Source organism: Rattus norvegicus, chromosome 2 (genome assembly GCF_036323735.1).
Source record: "Rattus norvegicus strain BN/NHsdMcwi chromosome 2, GRCr8, whole genome shotgun sequence".
Lineage (NCBI taxonomy): Eukaryota > Metazoa > Chordata > Mammalia > Rodentia > Muridae > Rattus > Rattus norvegicus.
In genome coordinates this window covers 226,189,102-226,216,507 of record NC_086020.1, presented here as the reverse complement: position 1 = coordinate 226,216,507, position 27,406 = coordinate 226,189,102, and the positions used below count along the sequence as shown (strand labels likewise).

General features: G+C 38.8%; 1 pseudogene; it reads right to left on the bottom strand.

The window, feature by feature from the left end:
• Positions 1 to 5,355: 5,355 nt before the first annotated feature.
• The window catches only part of LOC134485806 (uncharacterized), an 80,424-nt pseudogene continuing 58,373 nt past the window's right edge, over positions 5,356 to 27,406 (bottom strand).

Genomic DNA, 27,406 nt, shown 5'->3' with positions numbered 1-27,406 from the left:
TGGCTAATTGTAGGGAGCCGTATTGGATTTGGGCCTGGCCGCTTAAAACTAACCAAGGACACTTCTCATCAACAAAACAAAAAAATTTAATTAAATCCTTTTTCTTAACTCTTATTCCTCTCTCCTTGAGTGAACGCTTGATTTCTTCTATGAAACAAGCTTCCTTAGATAATACCTTCCCCATGACAATTAGATGACAATTATTCGGACCGGTCCTTACCTCCCTCTCCAGTGACGCACGAGTGATACGACCTGAAGAGTCCTCATTTCCCGCTGCAGCTCTTTTATCTCCATCATCCTGTAGTTGGCCGTGCTTCAGGGTCCCTGTTCGGGCGCCACTTGACCCGTCCAGCGGGTCCAGTTATTCAGGGTCCCGAAGAGGCCTTCTACCTGTGGGTCAAATGGGGGTGAAGAGAAGAAGGAGACCAAGCAAAAGTTCTGTTGTCAAGGTCTCGTTTATTGGGATGAATGTTACAGCTTTTAAGGCTTTCAGGTAGGGGGAGTGTCCTTTGTGAAACACAAAGGATGGAGGGAGGAGGGCATTCCAGCAGCGATAGCAGAAGATGAAGAGGTCATGCGATGGAGACACCAGAGACGTCTGGTGTTTGCTCAGACTGAAACATCCTGTGAAAGTTATCTTTCTGTGCTGTAAATTCATGGGAGAGGCTTTTGTCCAACAATCTCAAGGCTTTATGGTAGTCATTTCAAGGTTGAACATCTGTGGCCATGCAGCCAAGAGTCACGTAGCCACTTTGAGCCATACAGTCACAAAGTGGCCAGGCCCAAATCCAGCATGGCTCCCTACAGCTAATGCTGCCGAACACATTTTTCTATATTCCTTGGACATTCTTTTTTTTTTTTTCTTTTTAATTTGAGAAATATCTAATTCATTAGTTTCTGATTGGCAGGCTTTAGTGTTTAATTTTTTGGAGTTTTTTTTAAATAGACTGTATAATTAATCACATTTCGTGTCATTCTAGCTTAATTTCTGTTGTTGTGATGAATACCCCAACCAAAAGCAACTTAAGGGAAGAAAGGTTTTATTTGTCTTACAATCACTGATACAGTTCATCACTGATGGGAAGCGAACATAGGAACTCAACCAGCTAGTCACGTCATAGCTACTGCCAGGAACAGAGAGAGATGCATGTGCCCATGATTCCTGCTTGCTGCCTCTGACTTTATCTTGACGTCTTTTGTCTTGTATAGTTCATGACCTCTGCCCAGAGAGTGGAACTGCTCATAATGGGTGGGGTCTTCCTGTGTCAATTAACAATGAAGACAAGTCTTCACAGATGTGTGTGTGTGCACAGGTCAAGCTGATCTAGATGACTTCTTTTTTTAGAGTCTCTTCCCAGGTAACTGTAGGTTGTAACAAGTTTTCCATGAAACACAACCAGCACAAATGTATTCCATAGCAAAGATTCTGCTCTGCAGGATTTTTTTTAAGGTCTCATTTATTTTAGGTTGGCTTCAAATACACTATGTAGCTGAGGATGGTCTTGAACTCATGACCCTTCTGCCTTAGCATCCAAAGTAAAGAAGGTTTAAAGGTATGCCTACCAGAACCTTTTCAAATTGCTATGATACCATTTACCGATTTGTGTGTCATTTCCTACTCAATTGGAATCCTTTTCAGAGAAGGACTATGTCTTGCCCAGGTCTGTGTCTTGGGGGAATTTGCCTATGTTTTCCTCTAGCAGTCTCAGAAATTCAGATATTATGTTAAGCTCTTCCATCTATTTAAAATTTGTTGCTCAAGGTGGGAAATACTGATCTGGTTTCAATCTTTTGCATATAGAAAATCAGTTGCCTCAGTAGCTCATAATGAAAAAGTTTCTTTTCTCCCAATGTGTGTTTAGGACGTCTTGTCAAGGATTAGTTGACTGCATCCGTGTGGGCTTCCTTTTGGGTCCTCGTCTATCCTATTGGACTGCAAACCTGTTTTTGTGGCAGTGTGGTGTTTTGTTGTTGTTATGGTTCAACAGTATAATCAGAGATGAAATATTGTGATTCTTCCAGCAGTGTTATTTTTTGTTCGTTTGATTTATTAAAGATTGCATTGATTATTCAGGGTCTTTTCTATTTTTATATGAATTTTATGATTTTTTTCTTAGTTCTGCGAAGAAGGGCATTAGAATTTTGAGGAGACTGTGTTATATTTGTAGTTTATTTAATTATTTTTTGAAATACGGTCATGATACAACATAAATATTGACTATTCATGAACCTGGGAGTGTTTTTTTTTAATTTTTAAATTTTTATATGTCTTCTAGTGCTTTCTTTAACTTCTTTCTTCAGCATCATAAAGTAAAAAAAATAAAGGTTTACATTTATCTCTTTGAGTACGTGTCCATTCTGAAATTACTTATGTTTCTGGTTTCTCACCTGCTATTGACATATCAAAATCTTGTTGATTTTTGTGTTGATTTGTAGGAAGTGGTAAATGGTTCCAATGTTTTTCGATACCTTTAGGTTTTTTAAAGTATTGGATCATCTTATTTGCAAATAGTCATTTGACATCTTTATTTCTGTTTTTGGCTCTCTTAATTATTTATTTCATCTTATTGTAGTAGCTAAGAGTTTGAGCAATTTGTGGAATAAAGGCAGAGAGAGGGGACACCTTTTCATTGTTCCAGATATTACAGAGAATAGTTTCAGTTCTATTTCTTTTGCACAAGGAAGGGTGTGCATCTTTGCACAAGGACAAGTGTGCATCTTCATAGCTTTATTTTGTTGAGGTGTGTTCCCTCTTTCCTAGTTCCTTCTGTGCTTTGATCTGAAAGCTTATTGACATTGTCAAATGTCTTTTCTGCATCTATCGAAGTGATGCAATTGTCCTTGTATATACTGATTTAAGACATTATCTCTACTAATTTGTGTATTAGACCATTTTGTGTGCCTGGAATGAAAATAAGTTGGTCATGGATGATCTTCTTAATGTTTCCTTCAATTTGGCTTGCAAGAATTTCAGTGCTTACATTTATCAGGGAAGTTGGTTTATAGCTTTCAATTTTTTAAAAAAAGTTTAGGGTATTAGAGTAATTCTAGGTGTATAGAATGAGTTGGCCATATGCCTTCCTTTCCCATTGTGTGAAAGAAAAATTGAGGCATATTTGTGTATGCTCTTCCTTAAAGACTTGATGAAATTCAACAATCATCTGTCTAGTCCTGGGCTTTTCTTTGTGGAGAGACATTTAAAAAAATACTGCTTTGACCTCATTACTTGTTATGGGTCTAAGTTACTTATATATTCTTTATTCCATTTTGATATGTTATAGAAATTTATTCATTTCCTTTATATTTTACAATTTCTTAGAATTTGAATTTCCCAAGTATACTCTAACAAGCCTTGGATTTTATTAGAATGCCTTGCAATATTTCTCCTTTCATCTCTGGCTTTATTAATTTGGGTCTTCTCTGTCTCTTTTGGTTAGTTCTGTTAGAGATCTGTCAATCATAAGGAACTAAGCAGTCAAATGTGTGGTTGGCTTGTCTTCTTTTCACTGCATGACTCTTCTCCTGCCTCCCCAAACTTGCAATCCATCTCATCACTACCTTTGTTAACTTCCAAAGCTCTTTCTTTCTCTCTCTCTTTGGAATAGAGTCTAGTTTTTCCATTCTTGTCTCTTTTTCACCAGGCCACAGCTGTTTATATTTCCTTTATAGAAATTCTTCCTTGCTTTAAAGTGCGTGCACGTGTGTGTGTGTGTGTGTGTGTGTGTGTGTGTGTGTGTGTGCATTTGCACACACACGGTAAGGAGTTCACATGATATAGAGTTCAAAAAACAACTTTAGGCATAATTCTTCAGCAACTATGCACCTTGTTTATGATGATGGGTCACTCACTGTCCTGGAGATCAAGTTTGCTAGGTTGGTTGACCAATAGACCCAGAAATCCTCTGTGTGTTAATCAGGGTTCTTTAGAGTCACAGAACTTATAGTCTCTATATTGTAAGGGAATTTGTCGATGACTTATAGTCTGTAGTCCAACTTCCCAACAATGGTCAGTAGCAGCTGTGAATGGAAGTCCAAGGATCTAGCAGTTGCTCAGTGCCACAGGGCAAGCAGATGAAGAAGAGAGTCTTCCTTCTTCCAATGCCCTTACTTAGGTCTCCAGCAGAAGGTGTGGTCCAGATTAAAGGTGTGTACCACCCTCCCTGGATCTGGGATCTGCTTTGTCCCAGATGACCTTGAACTCAGAGATCTCCTTGCCTTAGTCTCCTGGGATTCATAGCCACTATGCCTCAAGATCTCCATGCCAAGATCCAGGTCAGAAACTTGTACCTCTCAGCCTCAAGAGCAGGATCACAGGTGTCTTAGTTAGGGTTTCATTGCTGTAAACAGACACCATGACCAATGTAAGTTTTAAAAAGGACAACATTTAATTGGGGCTGGCTTACAGGTTCAGAGGTTCAGTCCATTATAATCAAGGCAGGAGCATGCAGAATCACAGCATCCAGGCAGGCATGGTGCAGGAGGAGCTGAGTTCTACATCTTCACCCGAAGGAAGCCTGGAACAGACTGAGCACCCACAGGCAGCAGGAAGGAGTGTCTCCAAGCCCACCCCCACACCGACACACTTCTTCCAACAAGGCCACACCTTCTAATAGTGCCACTTCCTGGTCAAGCATATGCAAACCATCACAACAGGTGAACCTTCCAATACTGGATTGTAGTTCATTCCATATATAGTCAAGTTGACAACCAGGAATAGCCACTACAATTCACCCCTTGTCAACTTGACACAAATAATATCTTATATCCGATGAAACAATAACAAGGTCATGAATACGCCTAACATGATATAACTATTCCTTGTACGATCGCAAATACATTTGTAAATTTACAATGAGTCAATGTCTCTTGGGAACATTCTTTTAGTATTTCAAATTAAATACCAATTGTTAAAGAAATTGGAAGAAAGACAAATGTGTTCTTAACAAAATAAAACAGAAGCTTTCATATTACTTTATAATCCTTGTTTCTGCAACTTGGTATGTGTCCTTAGCTGGTATTTATAACTATCTTTCTCTACCACTCATTCTGTATTTCCTCTACCCTCTGCAAGCCCCTCAGCAGGTCTTGGCTCTTTTCCTGGAGGAGTGACCCATAACTTCATTCATGATTGGTCTGCATTGTTTGTCATCCTGCTCGGATTAGGCTGCTGTGGTTTCCCATTGACTTTAATCACAGGACATGGTAATACTAAGAGATGCCCTAAGGGATCTCCTGCACCCCAAACATAATCCTTCTTACCTCCTTTGTGGAGATGCAATCCAATTTCCCCATGGTAATCTGGATCTACTACCCCTCCTAACGTTATTTCTTTCTTATCCTGTTGGTTTAAGGGCATTAAAAGTCCAAAATAGCCAGGGGGAAGTCTGAGCTTCCAGTTCCATGGAATGTTTGTTGTGGCTCCTGGTAGGAGCACTCCCCTTGCCCCTCTGGAACCAAAGCTTCTAGGCCAGCAGAACCTAGAGTTGTGGGTAGAGGAAGCAAAAATTTTCCTGACAGTGAGTGGAACTATTCCCTTTTCCACACCTTGATTCCTGGACCCATGGATGCTGGCTATAGGAGAAACTACCGTATATCAGACACTGATTCAAAGCGTAGCAAGGTCCTTCTGAAGAACTCTGCCCCAGCCTTCCATGCTGCTGACACCTAACTGGCACTGTATCTGTATCTTCAGAAGGCCACTCCATCTTTCTATTAGACCAGCTGCTTCAGGATGAGGGGAACATGGTAAGACCAGTGCATTCTATAATTATGGGCCTACTGTTTCACTTCTCTGGTTGTGAAATGAGTTCCTTGGTCAGAAGCAATACTGTGTGGAATACCATGGCGATGGATAAGGCATTCTGTAAGTCCATGGATGGTGGTTTTGGCAGAAGCATTATGTGTAGGAAAGGCAAATCCATAACCAGAATAAGTATCTACTTGAATAAGAACAAGTTGTTGTCCTTTCTATGGAGGAAGTGATCCAATGTAGTCAACCTGCCACCAGGTTGCTGGCTGGCCACCTCGAGGAATGGTGACATATCTGGGGCTCAGTGTTGGTCTCTGCTCTTGTCAGATCTGGCATTCATCAGCAGCTGTAGCCAGAACAGGCTTGGTGAGTGGACGTCTGTGTTGTTGAGCTCAAGCATAACCTCCACCTTGGCCACCATGGCCAGCTTGTTCATGTGCCCATTGAACAATGACGGGATGGCTGGGGAAAGAGGCTGACTGTCCACAGAACGGGTCATCCTATCCACTTGATTATTGAACTCTTCCTCAGCTGAAGTCATCTTTTGGTGAGCATTTACATGGGACACAAATATCTTGACATCCTTTGCCCATTTGGAGAGATCTATCCACATACTTCTTCCCCAGATGTCTTTCTCACCAATTTTCCAACCATGATTTTTCCAAGTCCCTGACCATCCATCCAATTCATTGGCTGCAGCCCAAGAGTCACTGAATAACTGTACATCTGGCCATTTCTTCTTCCAAACAATCAGTAATACAATGTGTACTACACATTTCTGTCTGCAATTTAAAAAGTTTTATGACAGAGGGGTGCTATTTGATGGCTGGACTTAAATCCACAAATGTTTAATATGTCTCTCACCTTGCATAATTGTCTTAACTGCATTTGCTACCAGCTGGGCATATGCTCATTTCTACAGGATATCCTGGGTAGACACTTATTTTTTGTTGAAAGTGTGTTTTGTAGTATAAAATAAGGTTAGAGGGTGATTGACCCAGTGGAAGGGAGGAAGGAGGAAGGAAAACTACTGGGGGCTTCTTGTAATGATGGAGCTTTCATAATGCTGATGTTATGATTTCTTTTAATAAAATAACCAATGATAAAACTGCTAAAGTAGACAGGAGTGTGATTGTATAAATAAAGATGGCTTGAGCTATTCAGGGCCACTTGCTTGAAGCCAAGTGGTCATTGTCTTCACTTTTGATGATGCCACACCTCTGCCTTCAGGTTCCAGAACCCCGCTGGAGTTGGAGCCCAGCATGTGGATAAAAGTAACCATGACAGTTAGTGCCCAGCTGTTCCAGGAAATCCACCTGAAAAGTGGCCAGTATAGATTACAGGGGGAGTTTTGTTACATATATACATGTAGAAATACAACATATATACACACACACACACAACATATGTACAATATACATACATACACATACATACAATATAACACAACATAATACAACATACATACAACACACACAACATACACACATACATGTAACATACATACAACACATACACAACATACATACAACATAATATACACATATACACAGTACATACATACATACATACATACATACATACATACATGACAGAGAACTCTGGGACTTAGGAGTTCAAAGTATAAGCATGAAGTACTTGTTGACTTGGCCACCTGCTCGAATGGTGAGTCTTGTCCAAAGCCTTTGGACTGTGCATGAGGATCTTGACATAGTCTAATTGCTACGTCAGTATAGGGAACTAGATGGACCTCACAGAGACTTGGATTCTCATTTGTCACAGCACAGAAGAAGGACGGCAAAGTGAACACTGATGGTAGATGTCTGCTGACTGACATGGAGACTTAAAGTACTTTTCAGTCAACTTTATATCAAAGTAACTACTGATTAAACTCACCTTTGGCTACCTTGGTTACTATATAGCTTCCACACATTTAAGAATATTTTGTGAAAGAAGACATTTATTGAATACCTGTCGTACACTGTACAATTTGTTAGATACAGCACATTGAAGTTAATGGTTCCAGGTTGGGGAGATAGCACAGTGGTAGAGCACATGCATATCATGTATGAAGCACTGAGTTCAATCTCTAAGTCTACAGAGGGAAAATAGGAAAAGAAAAATAAAAATAAATTAAAAATAAGTTGCTTTATTTTCTGTCAGAGTTCACAGAAGGAAGAAAAAACTTGTAAAAGATTGTTAGACTGTGATGAGGCTGGCATTCAAACAGGAAGATTTCATACTTACTGTGAGGGAAGAAAGGGAGAAGCAAATATTTCTGGCAGTTTTTTGAGGGGTCTGGAGTTTAGGAAGGGTTTATAAAGAACATTGACATTTTCTTCTAGAAACATATCTAAACCATGGGGTGTGCAGATATAAGAGTCACAGGAATTGAATGGAGGGCATCATTCTTTACATCAGAACCATTCACCACAGAGATATTTGGGCCTCATGAAAAGACAGTGAAAAGTTCAGTGTGTTTGGCCTTGAAAATGCCTGGTGAGGGGTCAGTGAGGGGGCATGAGGTTTGAAAGGTTTGGGAGTAAGGAGTTGGCTACTCATGCTATTCAAATAGGGGAGGGAGGGATCCGATTACTATTTTTGTAAATATAGTAGCTAATTAGAAAACTAATAGTGAGTGCAATCATTTGTAAGAAACACATGGAAAGCATAAATCAACTACAATCTTTGATAAATATTAGAAATATTCTTAAACAGCTAACCATTGACAATAGTTACATTTTTTTAAGGATAAAAATCAACATAGCTAAAAATTCCACATAGCGAGGTTTTAGCCTTAATAGTTGTTTTGTGAAGAAAAAGCAGAAACAAAATATTTTAAAAGTTGATTTTTCTTTATTTTTGTGGCATGCTGTGTGTGTGTGTGTGTGTGTGTGTGTGTGTGTGTGTGTGTGTGTTGCATGTACTACAATGCATTTGAAGTCAGAAGATAACTTCAGGTGTTCACTCTGCCTTCTATCTGTCTGAAACAGATTTTCTTGTTGGTTCTGTGTACACAAACTTTGATGGCACACAAGTTTGCAGGGATTGTCCTGTATACTTTCCTTGTTGCTACTGGAATTATAGATAAACAATACTATGTCTGGTTTCACATGGTGCCTACATTTCTTTCCCTATTGCTGTGACAAAACACTTTGGCAAACAACTTAAGAGCCAAGGTTAAATATGACTTGTTCAAGGCAAAGTCTGTTACAGCAGGGAAGCGAGAGTTGGTCAAGCTGAACCTATGGTCAGGGAGTATAGAGAGGCCAGTGTATGCCCGTACTAAGCTTGCAGTCTCCATTTTGTAGAGTCCAAGACTCCCTGTCCATAGACGTGGCTATTGAAAATGTTTAACTATTTTACATTATCAGAAAACATGAGGATAATGGCCCTAGAGTTGGCTGGGAGGCCCTGGGATATAGGATTCTACTTGTTTCCTCTTCATTGGCTAAACTTCCTGACATTTCCCGTCTCGCAGTTAGAAAAATGGCTGCCACTTCTTGAGCTCACGTCTTCATACAAGGACATTGCAGGCAGTAGGAAAGCAGTGAAGAAAGGGGTCCTTGTTTCATCAAAGAGAAAGATCCTTTTTTTCTTTCCTTGCTCAATACTATGTCCTTTGGAGTATTTGAATAAAGAAGACTAAGAAAGTGATACACTCATAGGTAATTGATAGAGCGAACTGATGGGAATGGAGTTGATCCATTAGATCACTTTTATTTGGGCTAGAACCGAATCGCAGTTCTTTTTTTATTAATAAACATGGAGGAGAGATAGACTCAGGATCCATTATGTGTAACTGATCATACACAGTAAAGTTTCGGTTTGCCTATGAGTAATACAGACCCACCATAACTACTTATCCAAACAGAAATGTACTGAATTCCTATAAATGTTCAGATTAGGTAGTGTAGAGGGTGATATTCCTCCCAGAATTCCCCTCTCACTCAGAAAACCAGTCTCACGGTGCAAAACGGTGGTTACACAGTGGAATGAAAAAGGGATGAGAGCTGAATAGGGGGTCCAAGTGGCACACTCCGGCTGTCACTCAGACTTCATTAAATCTGAGGCTGAAGAGATGGCTCAGTAGTAAGGGGTGGGTGCCTGTGATGTGCCACCACTCACATCAGGCAGCTCACAATTGCCTGTCATGCCAGCTTTTTAGCAGATGTCCTCTGTGGACTCCTGCGCTCATGGGCACATGCTGCCCCATACACATAATTAATATAAAATATATAAATAAATAACAAAATAAAATTAATGTAAAATTTGTTAATAAAATTTAACTTAATTTAAAATTAATAACAATTTTAAAGTAACAAAGTTTCCTTGAAGCTGCTTCTGTTCTGGTGCCTGATACTTGGGTGTGTAGCCAAACCCATCTGTTAGGGAGGCAGAGAAATGCTCTTTGGTAATGGTTGGCTACATGCCTAGGTAAAAATTAGTGGAATGGAAACCACAAGAAAAGAGGAATGGATACCATGATATTCCTAGTAGCGTCCACTATGTGTGAGCTGAAATAAATATTCAAGATTATCACTATTCTAAAACTGACATAATCCAGAATGGATTTATTTGTATTCTTGTTATTGAAAAGAATATTTTGTTATGACATGTGAAGACTGTGGATGGGGATACCTTTTATTCTTAAAAATTTAATTTTATTTTTTCTCACCTACTGTTTTGGTAAGAACTAAAGAAAACATTGGCGAATGTCACTGGATTTTGCTATTTTGTATTTTATAGGCTATTTTTGAAAGATACCTTTCAGACTTGGGTTGAGACCTCAATTATTTCCAAAAAGTAAAAATAAAATAAAAAAGAAAGAAAGAATGATATGTTTCTCAAGAGTCTTAATGCCATAACTCAGACCTAATATTGTACAAAATTATGTGAAATACATTAATATAGTGGAAACTGTTGGACAGATAAGGTTCTTTTTCAAGTTTTATTTTTTCTTTCTTAATGGTTTCTAGAAACTAGATATTAAGATTTTTATTGAATGGATTTGTGTGTGAGAAGCCATACCTCTTTATGAAATTGCTTCTATACAGATGAAAATTTTATGTCTGCGCTTAGAGGTACAAAAGCAATCTAGGAATATAATTGTTCTTGGTCTGGCCTGACTACAGAGCTCACTAAAAGAACTCATCCAAATGTGAAAACTTCAATGTTTTTTGGCAGAAAAATAAAACCTTTGTTACTTGCTCACATAAATAATACTACCCAGTGAGTCTGTATTAATCCTGACTTTGTGAATTGAAGTTTTAAAGTCTAACTAGTCTCCTATTCAAATAATCATTCTAGTAGGAACAGACGTTTTGTTACAAAAGGCATCGATGCAGAATCCATTTGCAGTTTCCCTGTCACTGTTCTTTGGTGGAATGCTTGCACTGGGGAGAAAAGTGAGTTGGGTTTTCTAATTTCTACCTACCAGTCATTCCTCTGTTATTGGTGTCCAGCTGTCTGAGGACCTGTGATTGAAGGTTGTCTCCTAACAGACACAGCATAATTCTATGTAAGATGATAATGGGTTTGTGAGTCCCTTAGTGAACTCATTGTTCTATGTCTCTAAGCAGTTAGTCCCTGCTGGTCAATGAAATAAATTGTTTTATGTCTTTGGTTCTGACTTTATGTTTTAATCTCACAGATGGTATTCATAAATAAGGATGTCATATGGGATGTTATAAAATTTATATCTCTGCTTTCAAATGGGATTTTGGAGCCTCTTTTTATACTATTATTCTATATGACTTTGTTATTTTTTTCTGCTGTGAGTTTGCTATTTTGTTGAAATACTAATCACTTATGTCCCACTCTGTGCACTATATTGTTCTGGGCACTTTAAAATATACAACCAACTAATAAGATAGAGGTTTTTTTTTACGCTCACTCATCCCTGCAGCTAATGTAATTATGTGGGGCTGTCATAGACATTTGCCCATTTTGTTTCACTCCCATCCTGATTCTCAAAAGCCCCTCATTTCATGATGTGGTATCTGTTTCTCAGTGGAGGACGTGCCCTCCCAGTTTCCTGCACACAAAGCCCTCGATCTGGCTTTGATATGCATATGTACACCCCACATATAGGAGAGACCATTTAAAGTAAATTCTATGACAGTAAGTCAGTGACCACAGGCAACATTGGTAAAAGGTATAATAGGGGAGTCCAACAGTTAGCACTGTTGGGTTGGTAGAGTTTTAAAAAAGTGTTGGCACTCATGGGTGGTAGGGATGATGTTCTCAAAATACCAACACTGTAATTATTTTCTTAATGGAGAAGTGTTTGCAATTAACTGCCAGGCTTTTCCATGACCTGTATTACTCAATGTATGTAATAGCAGAATAAGTTATTGAGAAATAACTTATTTCTATTATAACTAAAGTTACTGATTTATATGAAACTAAAAATTATATTAGCAAGTAACAAAAAGTAAAAGTAAAATAAATGTTTTGAAGTGGACATTTGTATGATACAATAGAAATAAGCAATGGCTCAAGGTATAGTGGAACACATGTAATCCCAGAACAGGAAGGTGAAGGCCTGAGGTTCAGAAGTTCAAGACCAGTCTCTTCTACATATGCTAATAAATAAAAAAGGGTTCTAAAAGATAGTAAAGTAAAAAAAAATCATGGAAAAGATGGATGCTGAGGTTACTCAACAAGTAATATGAGCCACTAATGGATGATAGGCATGGTGTTAGTTACTAAGGATAAGTATAAATGAAACAGTCCTGGCTCTTTGGACCTTAAAATCTAAGAAAGAAAGCATTAATCCCTGCCCTTGTATCAGGTTTGTTAAGGCTGCTGGGGCAAATAAGAGAGCATGGTGTGAAACCATGTAAAGGACTTACATATTACGGATCAGTCAAGTAAACTATCTCAGAAGAGTGGCATTTAAAAAAAGGTGGGAATGAGTACTCTCTAATGAAATTGTGAGGGTTTAAAAGTGTGTAGGTAAAGGAAGCTTTGTGAAGTTCTTGCAACGAGACAGAATAAACATATGAGAAAAGATAATACTTTTGTCAAAAATAGAGGCTATAAAGTTGGAAGGGATATGTGCTGGGGATGTAGGGAGTGTTCAATGGAGAGGCATGGAAATAAACAAATGTCTCTCCTATGTTTAACTTTGCTTATTAAATAAGTGGTATAACTTTAAGTTTATAACATTATGTTTTATATTTAAAAGTGAATTATCTTTAAAAACATAGTATCAATTTACCTAAACCTATCCCCCATTCTTTATTAGCAAAACTTTAGGTAAGACCAAGAAAGTATCAACTGTCCTCTGTGGCTATGGGTAGATTGAACATTTGTTTTGGAAGATGAAAAATTCCAATAAAAGGCAATTACTTGAAGGGTAGTGATTTATACATAACATGTATTTATGAAAAATAATAATTTACATTTATAAAACTCTGTGCTTATTTTCAAAGAAGTTCATTCAACATTTCATTTTATGTTCATGAGTGTAAATGCATCCTATGAAAAGCAAGTGAGCTTAGGTTACATAGAAATTTCCTTTCAGATAACAACTATCATCTTTGTGGGAAGCTCGTTAAGACAATGGATGTCCTAAAGAGAAGGGAAACATTGTATCCTACAAGGAAGTGCATAAGTCCCAGGAAGTAAACAACTCAATCAGTCCAGGAAGTCCCTGAAACTTAGCAAATATATAAATACCTCCTAAGTATATAAGCAGTAAGATGGGCTGCAAGACACTCTCAGACCAGCTGAGCTACCTGAAAGAGGCAGAGATCACCTGAGATCACCTGCCTGAAAGAGACAAACTCAATCTGTTGATCTGCCTGTGAGTTGTGGAGTGAGATCCTGGATTACAGATTTCATGAATTTTTATCCACACTGATTTGGGGTTTTGATGATGCAACTCTCTTTGAATTGTTTCCACTTCTTTATGTAAGTGCTTACCCATACTTTGCCAAATAGCCCTAATGAACTCATTGGATCACCAGTTGAACTCTGGTGGTATTTTTACATTTTATTCCATTGCTGAATCCATTTCTGTGGTGACTGGATGCTTATAGTGACACATAGCAGCTTCATGTTCTGATGACAATGTTCTGGCACATAATGGATGACTGCACTTACTCAATACACAAATTAAATTGAAGGACTTAAATTTTTTTTAAGATCACACTGAGTAATATTTTTCAGAAGGACCAGCATATATACTGTAGAAATGAAGACTTAGAGGTTTATGAATGACAGGAGATACATGCACTTCTGACTAGGGAACCCATTACTAATATAATCTTGAGAGTTCTGGTAATTTTCTAAGGAATGGATAAGCTGTGTCTTTTCAAACAAAGTGAAACAGGGGATGATCACTTGTCTTTCAAACCCCTTTGAGTAAACAGCCATTAAAACAATCTCTGCATTATCCTTATTCCTTTCAGTTACTTTGGTTTAATTAAAAAAAATCAGGCCACACCACTTCTTTAAACTGGAGCTATCCTTTGTGCTTGAAAATAGAGATATTACTTTTTTAGTGTTTTCCCTAGTTGACTGCACTCAAACCTACTAAGTGCTTAGACACCTTTCAAAACTCAGCTTTGTTTTAGGAACTTAATTTGTTGAGAATGCTTATAGCAATGGGATGGCCTTAATTATATCTGCAGGGGCCAGTAAATATATTCAACAAAATTATAGAAGAAAACTTTCCGAACCTAGAGAAAGAGATGCCCATAAACATACAAGAAGCCTACAGAATTCCAAATAGATTGGACCAGAAAAGAAATTCCTCCTGTCACATAATAGTTAAAACACTAATTGCACAAAACAAAGAAAGAATATTAAAAGCAGTAAGGGAAAAATGTCAAGTGACATATAAAGGCAGACATATAAGAATTACACCAGACTTCTCACCAGAGACTATGAAAGCCAGAAGATTCTGGACAGATGTCATATAGACCCTAAGAGAACACAAATGCCAGTCCAGGTTACTGTATCCAGCAAAACTCTAATTAACATAGATGGAAAAACCAAGATATTCCATGACAAAACCAAATTTACTCAATATCTTTCTACAAATCCATCCCTACAAAGGATAATAGATGGAAAACTCCAACACAAGGAGAGAAGCTACACCGTAAAGAAAACAAGAATATAATTTTCTTGCAATGAAACCAAAAGAGAGACAAACAAACATAATTCCACCTCTAACAACGAAAATAGCAGGAAGTGACATTACTATTCCTTAATATATCTCAAAATCAATGGACTTAATTCCCCAATAAAAAGACATGGACTAACAGACTGGATATATAAAGAGGACCCTGCATTTTGCTGCATGCAGGAAACATACCTCAGAGATAAAGACAGACACTACCTCAGAGTAAATGTCTGGAAAATGATTTTCCAAGCAAATGGCCTGAAGAAACAAGCTGAAGTTGCCATTCTAGTATCAAGTAAAATTGACTTTCAAACAAGAGTCATTAAAAAAGATAAGGAAGGACACTTCATATTCATCAAAGGAAAAATCCACCAAGATGAACTCTCAATCCTAAATGTCTATGCTCCAAATGCAAGGGCACCTACATTTATAAAAGAAACCTTACTAAAGCTCGAAGCACACATTGCACCTCACACAATAATAGTAGGAGATTTCAATACCCCACTCTCATCACTGGACAGATCATGGAAACAGAAATTAAACAGAGACATAGAGACACTAACAGAAGTTATGAACCAATTAGATTTAACATATTTACAGAACATTCCATCCTAAAACAAAAGGATATACCTTCTTCTCAGCACCTTATGGAACCTTCTCCAAAATTGACCATATAATTGGTCACAAAACAGGCCTCAACAGATATAGGAAGGTAGAAATAATCCCATGCACCCTATCAGATCACCACACACTAAGACTGGTCTTCAATAACAACAATAATGACAGAAAGTCCACATATACATGGAAGTTGAACAATACTCTATTCAATGACAACTTGGTCAAGGAAGAAATAAAGAAAGAAATTAAAAACTCCTTAGAATTTAATGAAAATGAAGAAACAGCATTCCCAAACTTATGGGACACAATGAAAGTGGTACTAAGAGGAAAACTCATAGCTCTGAGTGCCTGGAAAAAGAAACAGGAAAGAGCATATGTCAGTAGCTTGACAGCATACCTAAAAGCTCTAGAACAAAAAGAAATAAATAAACCCAAGAGGAGTAGAAGGAAGGAAATAATCAAACTCAGAGCTGAAATCAACCAAGTAGAAACGAAAAGGACTATACAAAGAATCAACAAAACCAGGAGCTGGTTCTTTGAGAAAATCAACAAGATAGATAAGCCAGCCTAACCAGAGGTCACAGAGAGGGTGTCCAAATTAAGAAAATCAGAAATGCAAAGGGAGACATAACTACAGAATCTGGAGAAATTAAAAAAAATCATCAGACGCTAATACAAAAGCCAATATTCAACAAAACTGGGAAATCTGGAGGAAATGGATAATTTTCTAGACAGATACCAGGTACCAAAGTTAAATCAGGAACAAATAAATCATCTAAATAACCCCATAACTCCTAAAGAAATAGAAGCAGTTATTAAAAGTCTCCTAACCAAAAAGAGCCCAGGTCCAGATGGGTTCAGTGCAGAATTCTATCAGACCTTCATAGAAGACCTCATACCAATACTGTCCAAACTATCCCACAAAATTGAAACAGACAGAGCATTACCAAATTCCTTCTATGAAGCCACAATTACTCTTATACCAAAACCACACAAAGATCCAACAAAGAGAACTTCAGACCAATTTCCCTTGTGAATATTGACACAAAAATACTCAATAAAATTCTTGCAAACCAAATCCAAGAACACATCACAACGATCATCCATCATGATCAAATAGGCTTCATCCCAGGGATACAGGGATGGTTTAATATATGAAGATCCAACAATGTAATCCACTATATAAACAAACTCAAAGATAAGAACCACATGGTCATTTCATAAGATGCTGAGAAAGCATTTGGCAAAATTCAACATCATTTCATGATGAAAGTCCTGGAAAGATCAGGAATTCAAGGTCCATATCTAAACATAGTAAAAGCAATATACAGCAAACCAGTAGCTAACATCAAACTAAATGGAGAGAAACTTGAAGCAATCCCACTAAAATCAGGGAGTAGACAAGGCTGCCCACTCTCTCCCTACTTATTCAATATAGTACTCGAAGTCCTAGATAGAGCAATCAGACAACAAAAGGAAATCAAGGGGATACAGATTGGAAGGGAAGAAATCAAAATATCACTATTTGCAGATGATATGATAGTGTACTTAAGCGACCCCAAAAGTTCCACCAGAGAACTACTAAGCCTGATAAACAACTTCAGCAAAGTGTCGGAGTATAAAATTAACTCAAACAAATCAGTAGCCTTCCTCTATTCAAAGGATAAACAGGCTGAGAAAGAAATTAAGGAAAAGACACCCTTCACAATAGTCCCAAATAACATAAAATATCTTGGTATGACTTTAACCAAGCAAGTGAAAGATCTGTATGACAAGAACTTCAAGTCTCTGAAGAAAGAAATTGAGGAAGATCTTAGAAGATGGAAAGACCTTCTATGCTCATGGAATGGCAGGATTAATATAGTAAAGATGGCCATTTTGCCAAAAGCAATCTACAGATTAAATGCAAACCCCATCAAAATTCCTACCAATTCTCTATCAATTCTTTATAGAGATAGAAAAGGCAATTTGCAAATTCATTTGGAATAACAAAAATTCCAGGATGGCAAAAACTATGCTCAACAATAAAAGAACTTCTGGGGTAATCACCATCTCTGACTTGAAGCAGTATTATAGAGCAATAGTCATAAAAACTGTATGGTTTTGGTACAGAGACAGGCAGGTAGATCAGTGGAAGAGAATTGAAGATCCAGAAATGAACCCACACACCTATAGCCACTTGATCTTTGACAAAGGAGCTAAAACCATCCAATGGAAGAAAGATAGCATTTTCAGCAAATGGTGCTGGTTCAACTGAATGTCAGCATGTAGAATGCAAATTGATCCACTCTTATCACCATGAACAAAGCTTAAGTCCAAGTAGATCAAGGACCTCCACATCAAACCAGATAAACTCAAACTAATAGAAGAAAAAGTGGGGAAGAATCTCGAACACATGAGCACTGGGGAAAATTTCCTGAACAAAACACAAATGACTTATGCTCTAATATGAAGAATCAACAAATGGGATCTCATAAAGCTGCAAAACTTTTGTAAGACAAAGGACACTGTTGTTAGGACAAAACGGCAACCAACAGATTGGGAAAAGATCTTTACCAATCCTAGAACAGATAGAGGGCTAATATCCAAAATATACAAAGAACCCAAGAAGTTAGACTGTAGAGAGCCAAATCACCCTATTAAAAATGGGGTACAGAGCTAAACAAAACATTCTCAGGTATTATCGAATTGCCAAAAAGCACCTAAAGAAATGTTCAAATTCTTAGTCATCAGGGAAATGCAAATAAAAACAACCCTGAGATTCCACCTCACACCAGTGAGAATGGCTAAGATAAAAACTCAGGTGACAGCAGATGCTAGCGAGGATGTGGAGAAAGAGAAACACTCCTCCATTATTGGTGGGATTGCAAACTGGTACAACCACTCTGGAAATCAGTCTGGAGGTTCCTCAGAAAATTGGACATTACACTACCTGAGGACCCAGCTATACCTCTCTTGAGCATATACCCAAAGGATGCTCTAACATACAACAAGGACACATGCTCCACTATGCTCATAGCAGCCTTATTTATAATAGCCAGAAGGTGGAAAGAACCCAGATCCTCTTCAACAGAGGAATGGATTCAAAATTGTGGTACATGTACACAGTGGAATACTACTCAGCTATCAAAAACAATGACTTCATGAAATTCATAGGCAAATGGAATGAACTAGAAAATATCATCCTGAATGAGGTTACTCAATCACAGAAAAACACACTTGGTATGTACTCACTGATAAGTGGATATTAGCCACCAAGCTCAAATTACCCAAGATGCAATCTATAGACCACAGGAAGCTCAAGAAGGATGACCAAAATGCGGATGCTCCCACTCTGTCTTTAAATGGGGCAAAATATTCATAGGAGGGGATATGGAAGCAAAGTTTAGAGCAGCGACTCAAGGAATGGCCATTGAGAGCCTGACACACATGAGGCCCATATATATGCAGCCACCAAAACTAGATACGATTGATGAAGCTAAAAAATGCATGTGGAAAGGAACTGGATATAGATCTCTCCTCAGAGACACATCCAGAGCATGTCCAATACAGAGGTCAATGCTAGCAGCAAACCACCGAACTGAGAACAGGACCCCCTTGGGGGGAATTAGAGGAAGTGTTGAAAGAGTTGAAGGAGCTTGCAACCCCATAAAAACAACAATGCCAACCAACCAGAGCTTCCAGGGACTAAACCGCTACGGAAAGACTATACATGGACTGACCCAGGGCTCCATCTGCATATGTAGCAGAGAATAGCCTTGTTGGGGCACCAGTGGAAGGGAAAGTTCTTGATCTTGCCAAGGTTGGACCACCGGTGCAGGGGAATATGGGGGAGGGCAATAAAGGGGATGTATAGAGGGAATACCTGTGTGGAGCATGGGGAGAGGGAATGGGGGCTTATGGACAGAAAACCAGGAAGGGGAATAACCTTTGAAATGTAAGTAAAGAAATATATAATAAATAAATACAAAAAACAGAAAAAGAAAAACAAAGAACATGCAAACATCTGCAGGCAGCTGTTAAAAGCATTGATGTGAGGGAACTAGAGAGTAAGTTTTGTTTGCCTTCTGTTTTTCTAGTGTTTGAAATTAAACACCAATTAAATCAAAAACACACACACACACACACACAAATATGTTATGGAACAGCATACTAAATGGAAAATTTAAATATAAAAGATGTGTGTGAACCATATTTATGATGCATGGCATGAATGTGAAGGTGCACATATTCACATAGAGACATGAAATCAGAAGAAGATTGTGATGGTTTGTATATGCTTGGCCAGGCAGTGGCACTGTTGGGAGGCGTGGCCTTGTTGGAATAGGTGTGCCTTGTTGGTGTGGGCTTTAATACTCTTGACCCTAGCTGCTTGGGAGCCAGTATTCTGCTAGCAGCCTTCAGATGAAGATGTAGAACTCTCAGCTCCTCCTGCACCATGCCTGCCTGGATGCTGCCATGTTCCCTCCTTGATGATAATTGACTGAACCTCTGAACCTATAATCCAGCCCCAATTAAATATTGTCCTTTTTAAGAAAAAGAAAAGAAAACATCAATGTCATTACTTGAAGGGTCATTACATGAAAAAGTACATATATCTCTGGGAATTTTGTGTAATATCAACTTACACAGTCTCCTGGCTGACCTACTATGAATCTGCAAACAGGTTTTCTTGGCGTGTGGAAATCCAGCTGATGATAAACAAAACCATCAGTATTGAACAAGATATACAATTACCAAGGCATCTGATTAACTTGTCAGCCTTAATTAGTTTGAAGGATAAATTAGTAGTGCTCTGAAAATCTTATTATGAAATGTTGTTCTTTGCACAAATGTCAAATAACTGATTTTCTAAGGAATACAATTAAGCGATGGTGAGACAGAATTCATATGTTAAAGAACACAATCACACAAATACATTTTGCACACACATTTGCTCACTTATAAAGTTTGTGAATGATACTTAGCTAGCCAGAGCCCTTGTTACATGATGTCAGCTGCAAACTCTAACTTGACTGTAGCCTTACCTGTACTTACAAGTTTGAAAATGAGAGTGGGTGGGAAGAATACAGAAAAACAAAGCGCTAGATGTGGGTGCTGGAGGATCATTCTGCTCTATTACTTCTTAATTGTATTAGAATGCTCAAGGCTTTGAGAGAGAATTTAGAAAGCAGAATCCAGTCTTACTTTCTTAAATTATGGGTTATGGCAATAGCATGAGTTATGAATCTGTTAGTAGAAGTGTCATATTAAATACCTTATGCTTCAAGGAAAAATTATATAGCTTTTGAATCAGAAAATGAAGCTTTTGATAGAAAATATCTCAGTAAGAGGGAAACTTGGCTGCTGGCTAATTAGGAGCATTGGTGTCCATGGGCATTATTTTCTTGGCAGTGTTATATGTATAAAATGTCTTGTGACCATATTCTTTTTTTTATTATTTGTAATTTTTTTATCTTTATTAACTTGAGAATTTCTTATTTATATTTCGATTGTTATTCCCTTTCCCGGTTTCCGGGCCAACACCCCCCTAGCCCCTTCCCCTTTCCTTCTATATGGGTGTTCCCCTCCCCATCCTCCCCCCATTACCGCCCTTCCCCCAACAATCACGTTTGTGACCATATTCTTTTTTTTTTTTTTTTATTAACTTGAGTATTTCTTATATACATTTCAAGTGTTATTCCCTTTCCCGGTTTCCGGACAAACATCACCCTCCCCCTTCCCCTTCCTTATGGGTGTTCCCCTCCCAAACCTCCCCCCATTGCCACCCTCCCCGCATAGTCTAGTTCACTGGGGGTTCAGTCTTAGCAGGACCCAGGGCTTCCCCTTCCACTGGTGCTCTTACTAGGATATTCATTGCTACCTATGGGGACAGAGTCCAGGGTCAGTCCATGTATAGTCTTTAGGTAGTGGCTTAGTCCCTGGAAGCTCTGGTTGCTTGACATTGTTGTACTTTTGGGGTCTCGAGCACCTTCAAGCTCTTCCAGTTCTTTCTCTGATTCCTTCAACGGGGGACCTATTCTCAGTTCAGTGGTTTGCTGCTGGCATTCGCCTCTGTATTTGCTGTATTCTGGCTGTGTCTCTCAGGAGCGATCTACATCCGGCTCCTGTCGGTCTGCACTTCTTTGCTTCATCCATCTTGTCTAATTGGGTGGCTGTATATGTATGGGCCACCTGTGGGGCAGGCTCTGAATGGGTGTTCCTTCAGTCTCTGTTTTAATCTTTGCCTCTCCCTTCCCTGCCAAGGGTATTCTTTTTCCTCATTTAAAGAAGGAGTGAAGCATTCACATTTTGATCATCCGTCTTGAGTTTCCTTTGTTCTAGGGATCTAGGGTAATTCAAGCATTTGGGCTAATAGCCACTTATCAATGAGTGCATACCATGTATGTCTTTCTGTGAGTGGGTTAGCTCACTCAGGATGATATTTTCCAGTTCCAACCATTTGCCTACGAATTTCATAAACTCGTTGTTTTTGATAGCTGAGTAATATTCCATTGTGTAGATGTACCACATTTTCTGTATCCATTCCTCTGTTGAAGGGCATCTGGGTTCTTTCCAGTTTCTGGCTATTATAAATAAGGCTGCGATGAACATAGTGGAGCACGTGTCTCTTTTATATGTTGAGGCATCTTTTGGGTATATGCCCAAGAGAGGTATGGCTGGATCCTCAGGCAGTTCAATGTCCAATTTTCTGAGGAACCTCCAGACTGATTTCCAGAATGGTTTTACCAGTCTGCAATCCCACCAACAATGGAGGAGTGTTCCTCTTTCTCCACATCCTCGCCAGCATCTGCTGTCACCTGAGTTTTTGATCTTAGCCATTCTCACTGGTGTGAGGTGAAATCTCAGGGTTGTTTTGATTTGCATTTCCCTTATGACTAAAGATGTTGAACATTTCTTTAAGTGTTTCTCAGCCATTCGGCATTCCTCAGCTGTGAATTCTTTGTTTAGCTCTGAGCCCCATTTTTTAATAGGGTTATTTGTTTCCCTGCGGTCTAACTTCTTGAGTTCTTTGTATATTTTGGATATAAGGCCTCTATCTGTTATAGGATTGGTAAAGATCTTTTCCCAATCTGTTGGTTGCCGTTTTGTCCTAACCACAGTGTCCTTTGCCTTACAGAAGCTTTGCAGTTTTATGAGATCCCATTTGTCGATTCTTGATCTTAGAGCATAAGCCATTGGTGTTTTGTTCAGGAAATTTTTTCCAGTGCCCATGTGTTCCAGATGCTTCCCTAGTTTTTCTTCTATTAGTTTGAGTGTGTCTGGTTTGATGTGGAGGTCCTTGATCCACTTGGACTTAAGCTTTGTACAGGGTGATAAGCATGGATCGATCTGCATTCTTCTACATGTTGCCCTCCAGTTGAACCAGCACCATTTGCTGAAAATGCTATCTTTTTTCCATTGGATGGTTTTGGCTCCTTTTGTGACCATATTCTTATCTCATTTCTGGTCCTTGTCTATTCCTACTCTCCCTAACTCTCCTTTTAGCAATGAATCCACATTTTTCACCATATGCCTTGTGTGTGTGTGCTCATGTGCACATGTGTGCTCATGTGTACACACAGGAGGGCACATCTGCTGTGTGTTTGTCATTTGGATGTCCATGTTATATTCGGAAGAAGATGTTTTATTGTGCCCCTCTCCGTCCTCTTCTCTTATAACCTTTCCAACTTTTATTGTGTGATATTTCCTGGGTCTTTTCAGGTGTAATGGAGATGTCTCACTTGAGGCTGAACTTGCAATAGTCACTGGTTTTTAGCGCTCTGACAAGTTGTGAGTCTTTGCACTACTCTATGAACAAAGAAGGTTTTTGGATCCAGATTGAGAGCAACAGTGATCTATGGGTATAAATGGATATATTTAAGTTAAGATGCAGTTTTGCATCAGTGGAACATTTTCCAATAGGGCCTGTAATCTTTACAGCCATTGTTTGTTTGTTTCTTTTTTTCCTCTCCTCTATTTTTTAACAGTACCAGGTGAATGTTTGTTACTGTGGAATGGGCCTTAAACCCAATAAAAAAGTTCCTGGTTACTCAAATAGCAGTTTTGTTACTGTCACGTAAGTGAGCACATCTTTTTAGGTATATCAGAATTATGGTATCCAGTGCCAACAGATTAGAAAGGCATAGCAACCTCCACAGCTCATCCCCAAACTGTGAACACTAGCCAGGAAGGAGGAATCTTCCAGCTCAGTCCAGCTTGATTTCTCTGTGTCTTAGAGGCAAAGTAGCTGGTGTTTCAGCAATAGGGTTTAGTGTTTAGTTCTAGTTGGTAACAAAGAGAAATGAGAATACCTGGTATTGCTGTGAAACCACTGAGTGCTCTGTGGCTGACAACTCATAGGGTAGTATCCCACTCCTGACAGAGATTCTCATTTAAAATCTATTACTCCTGGGAACAGCATTAACCACTCATATATGGCCTTATCTTGAAAGGTTGCCATTGGAAATTCGAACTTCTTAGACCTTAGGGCTTTTTTTTTTTGATTCAAGTCTAATTTTCTTTATCGATTAGTAAGAAATTGTTTTCCTGTAACAATTTTAGAATGAAAGGAATGGAGGAGAATAATAGTTTATCAAACGAAAGAGCAAAACATCCAACTAAAAGGAGATCCACCAAGATATTAATCCTTTCAAGTGGACAGGAGTTGTAAAAGGGGGCTAAGAAGGAGATTCTTATTTTATTGTTCAATATTTTCAATTAAGCTACCTCAGACTAAGTGTTATCATTCATTTTTAATATAGTCAATTGATAATGGTGTCAAGATAAGCTGCTGAGTCCATCTTGGCCATGCAAGGATGGAAACTGTAAAACTATGCTAAGGAAGCTTGGTAAGCTAGAGTGGGTCTGAGACCTGGAGACTCAGTGGGCACACACCTGAGACTTAGGCACCTCCCTGATCCTGGCCTGGAACATGTGCCACACTCCTCACATTAGGAAATGTGACCTATGGTCACATAGGCCCAGAATAGAGTTCTCCATGCTAATTAGGCACCTAGAAGCCCTGGGCGTTTAGCCAAAATTCTACCTTCCCAGACATTTCTCCCTGCAAAAGGTATTTAATCTCAGGTTCACTCTGAGAAGTTGGTGTAGTATGGTAAGGTATGCATCCATTTTCCATGATGACTAGTCAATGAACAGTTTAGAACCACGGACTGTCTTTTTCATCAAGATCCAACATGGGAGCCAAAGAAAAGGTATTCAACTATCGAGTCACAGCTTAATTCTCCTATAGATGGTCTCTCTGCATTTCCTGCAACAACTACCACCAAGCTAAGGACAATCACTGCTGAACTAAGTTGGAGTTTCCCCAAGGCCTTGGTTAAGACTATCCTCAGTCCTTGGGTCCTGGACTCCATCACTTGGCTCTTCTGCAACTCCCAGAAGTGTCTAGATGTCCAAGAATCTGAGGACCTCATTGCAGGCCTGGGGATCCCTGACATTTCTTCCTGACTTCTCTGTGTGGTTCTCCAGTGGCAACTAGGGGCCTGGAGGTCAGGGAATAACAACTTTGACTTTTTCCTATCCAAGACTGCACTTTCCCACATCCAGAGTGTCATTTTTCTGAAGCCCAGCACCCACCCAACAGCAGAGTGGGATAAGTGCAGTCAAACTTTCTGCATTTCACCCCCAGAGCACAGCAGTGCCCTATAGTGGGACAGAACTTGAACTAACACAAGGGATGGCAGGACATTGTTTCTGCCCCTGGAACAGAGTCTCTATGAGTGTTGATGGCTGCTGTGGGTATAAGGCTTGCTTTTATAGTAATATACATGTTTTCATGTTCCTCCTTTGAGAAATATCCTCTCTGACAAGATTAATGACTCCATGATAATCAGAGACAGCATGAGTTTGTAGGTGAGGGTATAGCTAATATCTCAGCAAAATGGTAAATGTTGAGACCTACAGGACAGCCCTTAAGGCTGTGGGAAAGAACTCTGAAAACATGAGTTCAAAAATACATCATTTCTCCACTATGCAAAATGTAAGGATGCAATATGAACTGTATCTAAAAGGACAGAGCAGCTGCATAAATAAGCAAGCTTGTAAGAAGGATACAAAGGCAGGCAGATTCCTGAGATCAAGGTAAGTCTGGGACAAAGCTAGGTTAGGCTCAGGCATAGTAGGAATGTCAATCTCAGAGTAAGATCCCACCCAGCTAGTTTATTATCTGTGCTTACAAAGGCAGGCACATATCTGAATTCATCTGAAATACTTTAAAAAATTGTTTTCTGTCTTTTTCGAAGAATCAGGGGACTGGGGTCATGGAATGATGATTCCAGGGATAATCAAAAGGGAACCTGGAGAAAATGAATGAACTGATATGTAAATAAAAGACTGATCCTTTGTCTGTGAGAGCTGAGCTATTTGGAGAAGCTGCCTGGAGTTCTCCAGAGAAAGCTGTTTGAAGCAGAGGGCTATCTGGAAAGTCATCTAGAGCAGAGCACAGGCTGTCAGCTTATAACCCACCATTTGACTTTGAGTCATTCTTTTACCACTCCCAGACACCTGTTCCTCAGGACTCCTCTCCAAGCCAAGGCTGGTCCTTGGCAATAAGCAGAACAAAATGTTTTAACTTTGGAGAGTATTTCCCTCATTGATTTGTTTTGGTACAAATTCATCACATAATCTGAGGTTAAAATTCTTCTTAACTGGGTACCTGCTGAACAGCACCAGACGATGTAAAGTAAAGGAATTATAATTCCAATGTTCATTTGCAATGACATACTTCATTACCGTTGAGAATATTTGTTTTTTTTATTTTTTTGTCTTTCTGAGTAGGATTTATTTTACTTTTTTTATTGTTTGTTTATTTTTTTTTAATTTAGAGAATACTTTATTAGTTTTTGTAATCAAACCCACGTAGATAAGACCTTACATACTTAATACAGTGTGTTACCCCTGTACAAATGGAAAAAACTTAAGTTCAACATTTCTAGACCAATATGGCTGTTAATTTCTGTACAGTGCCAACTCAACACAGTAAATGGGGATACTTTTTTCCAAAGTTGACAGCACAGCTAAAGTTTCAAAAAATTCAAATTATATATCTGTATATATATATTTATATTTATATAAAAAGACCAATAATAGCAGTGTGTTATGCATCAACAGCAGCAACAGCTTTTCCAGGTTCTGCAGTCATCTGAACAAAACTGTAGAGACATCCAGCACACTCCATTAAAAAAAAAGTAAAAAAACAAAACCCGAGAAAACAGCACAGTTCTGTTACTCTTGTGGTACCTGGCACCATTTTTTTTAAAATTAGCTTCTCAATCATCATCTGGAAAGAAAACATTCTGAGCAACATCATTAAAAACAGCTCTGATAAAGCACGGTCACTACTATGTATCATAAAGCAGGTACAAGCTATTTTACATCCACAGAGGTATGATACAGTACTGTTCTACATCTATAATACTAGAGGATACAATTTAAAAGGCATTATTTGAGACTTGATTCTACTTTTCCAGCAGAGGGCCCAAAGGATGGTGTGACACAGCTTTGTAAAGAAACATACTCTAGACAGGATTTCCTTTCACTAGTGGCACAGTTCTAAGGATTCATTCTCTCCATGAATGTCAGCTAAAACCGTTATTAAAAAAATGGAATATCCCTAGAACAAAACCGTATAACCACCGGATTCACATGAAGATGACCTAGTGGAGACAAGCTGGACCTCACCTTACCAACAAGCTATCAAATCTGTTATGTTTAAACAGTGAGACCTCCAAGGAAGGAGATGCCAAGTAGTGCTTCAAAGCTTCGGACCACAATCAAACACAGCATCCTTTTCAACAGAAGCAGAAGCTCATCTGAATATGCTCAAGGATGCTGACATCAACATTTAATCATCTCCTCACTCATCCAGGAAGAAGGGGAGATCAGCTACTACTGTACTT